Raw genomic sequence first — 8,601 nt, 5'->3', positions numbered from 1 at the left:
CAGCTCTGGTGGCGGGCAGCAGCGCCGCGGCCCCCTTCCCGCACGGGGACTCGGCCCTGAACGAGCAGGAGAAGGAGCTGCAGCGGCGGCTGAAGCGCCTCTACCCGGCCGTGGACGAGCAGGAAACGCCGCTGCCTCGGTCCTGGAGCCCGAAGGACAAGTTCAGCTACATCGGCCTCTCTCAGAACAACCTGCGGGTGCACTACAAAGGTACTGGGCGTGTGTCCTGCGGTAGGAGTGGGGCACTGACCCGACGTGGCCGGCCACCGCTGCGCCGCTCTCGACCCGCCCCCGACCTCCCCCGACCCCCGCCCTCGCGGGCTCTGCCCTCGGAGGCCACTCGCCGCTTGTTGTGCTGCTCCGGGTGGGCGCGGGGGTCGCGGTGAAGGATCCGAGGGTGAGGGGCGAGATTCTTGGAAGAGGAGGGTGAGTAGAATGCTCCAGGGTAGGAAGGAGCTGGTAATCCTAGGCCAGGAGCAGGACACCTTGAGGGAATCCGGGATGACAGGACAGAACTGGCTTTTTGATTTCCCTGGGAGATAAATCTTGGGGCTTGGGTAGAGGAATCCATGGACTCGGAGTTGGGTTACATTGTTCTCCAGGTGGTGGGTCAGGCTTTCTCCTCTTACAAGGAGGGAAGAGAGGCACGATTCTGAGGTATGATTTCTAATTAAGAGAGAGCTGGGATACACAGGGGGAGGAGTAATCAAAATTAGGCCAGAGATTGTCTAGGGGGACTAAAGGACAAGGGGCCCAAGTTTGCCATCAGTGTATCTTAGTGAAAGCAACCGGGAGGGCAAGAGAAGGGAACCCCAGGAGCACCATTTTTCTTAGGGGAGCAGAAACCTACCTCTCGCGATTGGAAGTACTCTATACAGGTCCTTAGGTGTTGATGTTATATGAAGCCTTGTTGGAAACGAAGATGGAACAAAATGCAGCTTAGTATTTTGAAGAAAATTGGCTTATGTTTTACACCTGCAGTTAAGAACAGCAACCTTAGGTTTGTGCTTGCCCCCTTCCTCCCTCACCTACCTCTCCTAGGTTAAAACAAAGCTTGAAGCAAATCAGTTGTATATAAAATTATGAATTGCTATGGGAACTATTGAAATGTGGCCCAGTTTAATAGCGTGTATCAAGTTTACTTGTGTGGAAGAAAAAAAATATCAATCTAATGTATCAGTCTGTCTGGAAACAAATCCAGGGTTTTAGGCCCCAAATCTAAAGCAGGAGCTTTTTACATTCAGGGCAGCCTCACGTTGATTGGCTACAAAGGGGTCTGCTCAGATCCTAATGACATGTATGTAGAGGGGATAAACAACCTTGTGGTTAAATTCTTATATGGGACTAAAATTTAAGAAGAAGCTTGATAGGTAAGTTACTATTTAACAAGAAAGGCGAATGGCAATAGAAATCTACCAAATGATTTGGCTGCAAAGAATCACGCACAAAAATAGGCCTTGAACATTTTTTAATTCTTGCATACATCCAAAGAAGTACTTCTAAGTGTTATCTTCCTTAATCTAAACGTCTAAACATTTCATTCACAATATCAAATCTTTGTTTTATCTTAAGTTAGGACATTTTGTTAATTTCCTTGTGAAATATTTCTACTTTTATGTTTTAATTTGTGTGAACGGTGCTATGTTATGAAGTGTTTACTTCTGATCTGGCTGCCAGAAAGCTATTGTTAGATGTGACAGAATTTTATAATTTTAAACTTATGGTTGATAGTAATTTGCTCATAAAATCAGAGCCAGGATAGATGAACAAAGAATCCTAGATTTCCTGAGTTCTGCAGTCGTTTGTGGTTGTAGATAGTTTACAAGACTGGGCCTCAGTTTCTTCCTCTGAGTGATGTGTAAGTTGAGCTGGAAGATTGGTAGGGAAATTTACAGCTCTGAATTTCCGTGATGTCTACGATTCGTGATTACTGTTTATTTAGTACTGTAAGGTGTCTTGATTAGTTTTAGTCTTTTACATAAGATTCATGATTTAGGTCAGAGAAAAATATATGTTTATGTGAAATTAGTTGGAGTTTGAAATATTTCTGACACTGCTACATTCCTGACACTGCTGTCTCAATTGTTTTTATTCTTGGCCTCTTTATTACTTTCTGTTGTGTAATACTAAGATTCACTTTCTGGGAACATAACTTTTATAAACATAAATCATTATTTCTTCCAGAACAGATTTTGTTCTTCCAGAAATTTTGTTTGTTATCCTTTTTATTTTCTTTCCCTCTCTTCTGTCTTCCCTTTGTCTCTCCCTTACCCCTTGTCAGAAACAGTCTTTTTCCCTTTCTACTGCCTCTTCCTCTTGTCTTGTTACTATAGACTCTGTGTGTGTATGTGTGTGTGTGTGTGTGTGTGTGTGTGTTCTGTTGTTACTGTTGATCTGTGTGTTGTCTGAGAGAACCACACCGGTTGTAGTGGGCAACTCTGTCCCAGTAGCAGTAGCAAAGAAGTATCGTAGATAGTGGATAATACTTTAAAGTCACAGAATAAGAAGAGTGAATTTTTATTTAACCTATCATTGTGCTGCATTGATTTCATCTAAGCATTATAAGACGCTTTTAACATTAAAAGCTGCTATTCATATATTCATGTATTACAGAATTTGAAAAGAGTGATTATAATTATTTTCCAGAGTGACGAGAATTTTTCTTATCTTTGAAATAGAAGTGTTTTGCTTTCTTTTGCTCCAAAGGTATTCTGTGTTTTTTGTGGTTGTTCTGGTGTTTTTTTTGATAGGGTTTCAACTCTGTTGCCTTGTTGGAGTGCAGTGGTGCGATCATGGCTCACTGCAGTCTTGACCTCCTAGGCTCAAGGCATCCCCCTGCCTCAGTCGCCCAAGTAGCGGGGACCACAAGCTCCTGTCACTATGCTGGGCTAAGTTGTAATTTTTTCGTATGGAGATGGGGTCTTACTGTGTTGCCCAGGCTGGTGTTGAACATCTGGGCTCAAGTGATCCTCCCACCTTGGCTTCCCAAAGTACTGGAATTACAAGCCTGAGCCACTGTATCCAGCCTGTATTCTGTTTTTAAGATGTTCTAAATTGAAATTACTGCTTTTGGAAGCAGTATTGTTCCTTAAATGATTTGAAGAGATTAATGTTGAATAATACTGGACATGCAGATAAGGTTGATTGGATTGCAGAGGAATAACTCCAGGATATGTGTAGTATATCTGAAATTTTTTGGAAGGCCTTTTGCTTCGCAGTCATACAACTGTTGAAAAACCCAGGGATAGCCCCTCTTATTTTTGAAATTGTTGTCAGTATTGGATAAGTACAAATGTGACAGGTTTAGACTTAGTTATGATGATAACTTTATTTTACTTTAAATAATTCTAATGAATATGACAATGAATTTAGTCTAAATGTTTCAACAACAGATTGCATTTTTATATTTTTCTAGTTATTACCACTATTTGGATATTTTATAGAGTGTTTTATATATACACACACTAGTGGGTCTGGACAAGATCCTGGAATTTTCATTTTAAATTTTAGAGAGTGGTAGAACCTGGAGGTTAGATCTTCCCAGTCATAAGTAAGTCAGGATTGAAAATTTTCACTAACTCCAGATCTAGTGTTCTTTTCACAAGACCATAGTATTGCCTGTTTTAGTTCATATGAGACTTAATTATCTCAAGTAGATAAAATCCTGTGATTACATTTAGAACTTTTAAAGAATAGTTGAGATTGAAAATACTTACTCTGGGGGAAAAAGGTAACTGGAACACAGTGCTTCAGAAAAGTCCAGATTGAAAATACTTACTCTGGGGGAAAAAGGTAACTGGAACACAGTGCTTCAAAAAAGTCCAGACACCTTGATTTTACTGATTTAGGACAGTTTAGGAGATATTCAAGATAAATGAAAGTTGGGAATTATAAGAAGCAATGAAATAGTGAATTTCAGTGAGTGTGGTGGCTTACATTTGTAATCTCAGCACTTTGGGAGGCCAAAGTAGAAGGATCGCTTGAGCCCAGGAGTTCTAGACCAGCCTGGGCAACATAGTGGTACCCCATCTCTACCCCTAGAAGTTAGCCGGGCTAAGTGGCACATACCTGAAATCCCAGCTACTTAGTATTAGTAGGCTGAGGGAGGAGGATTGGTTGAGCCCAGGAGGTTGAGGCTTCAGTGAGCCATGATGGCCTGGGTGACAGAGTGAGACCCAAAGAAAAAATAGTGAATTGCATTTGTTTGTTTTTGAGACAGAGTCTTGCTCTATCACCTAGGCTGGAGTGCAGTGGCACAGTCTCTGCTCATTGCAACCGCTCCTGGGTTCATGCACTTCTCCTGCCTCAGCCTCCTGAGTAGCTGGGATTACAGGCACTCACCACCATGCCTGGCTAATTCTTACATTTTTAGTAGAGACGGGGTTTCACCATGTTGGCCAGGCTGGTCTTGAACTCCTGACCTCAGATGATCCGCCCGCCTCTGCCTCCCAAAGTTCTGGGATTACAAGCATGAGCCACTGCGCCTGGCCTGAGCTGTCCTTTTTTTTTTTTAAGATGGAGTCTCGCTCTGCTGTTGCTAGGCTGGAGTACGGTGGCGCCATCTTGGCTCGCTGCAACCTCAGCCTCCCGGGTTCAAGCAATTCTTCTGCCTTAGCCTCCTGAGTATCTGGGACTACAGGCGTGCGCTACCATACCTGGCTAATTTTTGTATTTTTAGTAGAGAGGAGGTTTCAACATGTTGGCCAGGATGGTCTCCATCTCTTGACCTCGTGATCCGCCCGCCTCGGCCTCCCAAAGTGCTGGGATTACAGGCGTGAGCCACTGTGCGGCCAGAATTGCACTTTTTAATTGAAATGTTATGACAACATCTAACGAAATAGGTTGAACTTTGTTATACTTACTCTGTCTTTCCCACCTGTACCCCCAGTCATTAGTCCTTGAACATTTCCTAAATATAATTGCTTGTCTAATTTCCTGCACTTTTTAAGGTTGAACAAATATTTCAACATGCTTGCTTACAAGCTTACAAGTACAAATGTCTGTTGAGCATTATGAGGTTGATAAAATAAATGTTTCTTTTGTGTTTGTTTTTTGTTTTTTGTGTTTTTTTTTTTTTTTTGAGTCGGAGTTTTGCTCTGTCGCCCCGGCTGGAGGGCAGTGGTGCAATCTCCTCTCACTGCAAGCTCTGCCTCCTGGGTTCACACCGTTCTCCTGCCTCATCCTCCCCAGGAGCTGGGACTACAGGCACCCGCTACCATGCCTGGCTTATTTTTTGTATTTTTAGTAGAGACAGGATTTCTTCATTAGTCAGGATGGTCTTGATCTCCTGACCTGGTGATCTGCCCACCTCCGCCTCCCAAAGTTCTGGGATTACAGGCGTGAGCCACTGTGCCTGGCCTAAAAATGTTCTTTAAAATGAAGGAATTGAATTATTACTTGCCAAGATTTTGGGAAATTAGGTTTAAAAATGCCAGTTGGTAACTGCAAGAATCAAGTAAATCTAATAATCGTGCAGAATAGTAGACAATAATGATGTATATTCTTTTTTAATTTTTTTTGAGACAGAATCTTGCTCTGTTGCCCAGGCCGAAGTGCAGTGGTGGCGCTGTCTCGGCTCGCTGCAGCCTCCATCTCCTGGATTCAAGCGACTTTCCAGCCTCAGCCTCCCAAGTAGCCGGCATTACAAACGCCTGCTACCATGCCTGGCTAATTTTTGTATATTTAGTAGAGACGGGGTTTTGCCATGTTGGCCAGGCTGGTCCGAAACTCCTGACCTCAAGTGATCTGCCTGCCTCGGCTTCCCAAAGTGCTGGGATTATAGGCATGAGCCACCACCCCTGGCCGGATGGTGTATATTCTGCTAGACTAGACAATTTATTTGTGTTTCTCACTGTTCATTTCTTCATTTATTTAATAAGCTTTTAGTGAATGTTTACTCTGTGCTAGGTTCTGACACTCAAAGGTGAAGAAGATACTGTTATTGAATTCAGAGAGCTCAGAGGACATAAAATAGAGTAGTAAGGGAAATATTATAAAGAGTACTGTGAAGATGGGAGGAGCGTCTAACCCAGGCTGACACTGGAAAGATGAAGGAAGTTCAGGTATCAGGGATAGCTTCTTGGAGGAGTCGAGGCTAGTGGTCAGTCTTAAAAGATGAGTAGGATATAGGAGAAAGGGAGGGGCTAGGTGTTGCAAATGAAGGAAAAGCAAAAACATAGAGAATTACTTTATGCGTCTGGTTTTACAATTTTGGGTTAGCATTTAGGGTGTGTGACAAGGAGCATCTGCGAAAAGATCAATTAGGAGATTTTTAAATTTTATTTTATTTTATTTTTTTTTGGGACAGGGTCTGACTCCATTGTCCAGGCTGGAATGCAGTGGTGCGATCTAGGCCAACTGCAACCTCTGCCTCCTGGGCTCAAGTGATCCTCCCACCTCAGCATCCTGAATAGCTGCAACTACAGGCACGCGCCACCACACCCAGCTAATTTTTTGTATTTTTTTGTAGAGATGGGGATTTTGCCATGTTGCTCAGGCTGGTCTCGAATTCCTGAGCTCAAGCCATCTGCCTGCCTTAGCCTCCCAAAGTGCTAGGATTATAGGCAGGAGCCACTGTACCTAGCCCAGTTAGGAGCCCTATGGAATATTTTGTTGAGTTTAGATCTTACTCGGTAGGAGATGGAGAATCATCAAAGGATTTTAAATGGGAAGGGACTGGCTCATATCTTCATTTTTGTCAGATTACACAGCTGATTGGAAGATAGATTCAAGAGGTTACAAGAGTGGAAATAGCAAACTGATTTAGAAGACTGTTGCAGTAGACCATGTTAGAAATGACCTCAGCTGGGTCAGTGGTAGGGACAGAGAAAGGCAGATATATTTGTGAGATATTTAAAAGTAATACTGAGAGGATATGAGGAACGATGGTGAGAGAACTCAAGGAAAATGGGTTTCCACCTCTGTTAGGATGATGTTTGAGTTTTTAGCTGTTAGGCTCTTCCAGTGAACCATGAATAAAATAATGATTGTGAAGAAGACTGTATTACAGTATAGTTGGAGATAAGTAAAAATGGGAATCTCAGCCCTGTGATCTGACTTCGGGGAAACCTGAAGAAGCCAAAGGAACGAGCCTTACAGAAAGAACAGGAACAGGTCTTTTGGAGTTAAGGGGGCTCTAAATGGTCTTAACAGTTGGATTTCATGACTTCATTCTATTCTATTAAAATGACTCAGCTCCAATCACTAGTTTCTGGTTGTTTTCTTATTTCTTTTTCCCTACTGACTGGCTTATCCTTTCCTTCCTATGTCAAATTCCTGAGAGACTTAACAGATTGGCCTGGCTAATAGCTATGATTCTTAGTTGGGCAGAGCTTTTCATTACAGACTGTCTTGTGAATTGGCAGCCTTCAAGTCAGGTGCTAACCTGTGTTGAATCAGCTGTAGGAGTGGTGGTAATTATAAAATACAAAATACCCTCCTGGTACAAGGATAGTTTGGGTCTCACTTCTTTCAGTAGGGACAATGTGTGAGACAGTTTCTCCTAGGAAGGGTTGATAGTTAACTATAATTGACCTGAAGCTTGGGAGAGAAGTCTAGGTCGTGACTGATTTAGGAGTCACTGAGAGGTGGTAGTTGAAACTCAGAGTATTTGAGAGAGAGAGGGAGAATATGTAATAGAGTGAGAAAAAGCAGTGGACCAAAGATGGGACCCTGAAAAACACCAACGTTGAAAGCCTGGAGGGAGCCCAAAAGAAATGGTAGGTCCCTAGACATCAAGGAGATTGGTATCACAGAAGCTGAGCACGGGAAGGTGCAGTGGCTCACACCTGTAATCCCAGCACTTTGGGAAGTCGAGTGGGAGGACTGCTTGAACCCGGGAAGTTGAGGCTGCAGCAAGCGGTGATCATGCCACTGCATTCTAACCTGGGCTACAGAATGAGACACTGTCTCAGACAGCCTCCCCACCCTCCCTAGTAGAAACGAGGAAGTGATATTTAGTGTGTATTGCAACAGATAGGTTTAGTAGGATAGGCACAGATAGTTTTCCACTACATTGGGAAATTAGATCATTGTGACTTTAGGGAGAGCAGTTTGAATTGAGTGATGGGGCAAAAACCAGATTTCAGTGGGTTGAAAGAGTAAATGAAAGGACCAAGTAGAGAGGATAGTGGATAGAGATTATCCTTGAGAAATATAGATGAAGGAAGAGATTAGGCATTTCCTAGAGGAGGCTAGAGGTTAAAGTGGAATTTTTTTTTTTCCTCTAATTTTTAATAGCTGATAGTGGAGTTAATTTTACCTGGAGTTTAGCTTCTAATGTCAGCATAGAAGATGAAAATTCCACATAACCAAAATTATCTTTAAAAATTCCTTTAGAGAGTATTGTGTTAGAGACCATTGTGTCATTTCTTAGTCAATCTTGTTTTAATTTGGTTGTGTAGGTAAAACCGAAGCAACATAAATGAAATGAAAATACTATATTAGTCCAAGGTATGGTGTTCCAGTAAATGTATACAAAATTTAACATGTTAACAAATAAAATCAGCCTACCTGGTTATTATTATTATTATTTTTTCTTGAGACGGCCCCGCTTTGTTGCCCAGGCCGGATCCCAGGTTGAAGCAATTCTCCTGCCTCAGC

The 8,601-nt window shown here is 42.5% G+C and overlaps 1 protein-coding gene across 1 annotated transcript in view; it reads left to right on the top strand.

Moving 5' to 3' along the window:
• Positions 1 to 6: 6 nt before the first annotated feature.
• RANBP9 (RAN binding protein 9) overlaps positions 7 to 8,601 on the top strand; it is a 92,848-nt gene continuing 84,253 nt past the window's right edge. Inside the window, exon 1 of the mRNA XM_011962714.1 lies at positions 7 to 210. The gene's annotated coding sequence lies outside the window, so the exon portion shown is untranslated. The remainder of the gene's footprint in view (positions 211 to 8,601) is intronic.

This window comes from Colobus angolensis, unplaced genomic scaffold, assembly GCF_000951035.1.
Source record: "Colobus angolensis palliatus isolate OR3802 unplaced genomic scaffold, Cang.pa_1.0 Scaffold6, whole genome shotgun sequence".
Classification (NCBI taxonomy): Eukaryota; Metazoa; Chordata; class Mammalia; order Primates; family Cercopithecidae; genus Colobus; species Colobus angolensis.
The sequence above is the reverse complement of the archived record's forward strand: the minus strand, read 5'-3'. Positions and strand labels throughout refer to the sequence as shown.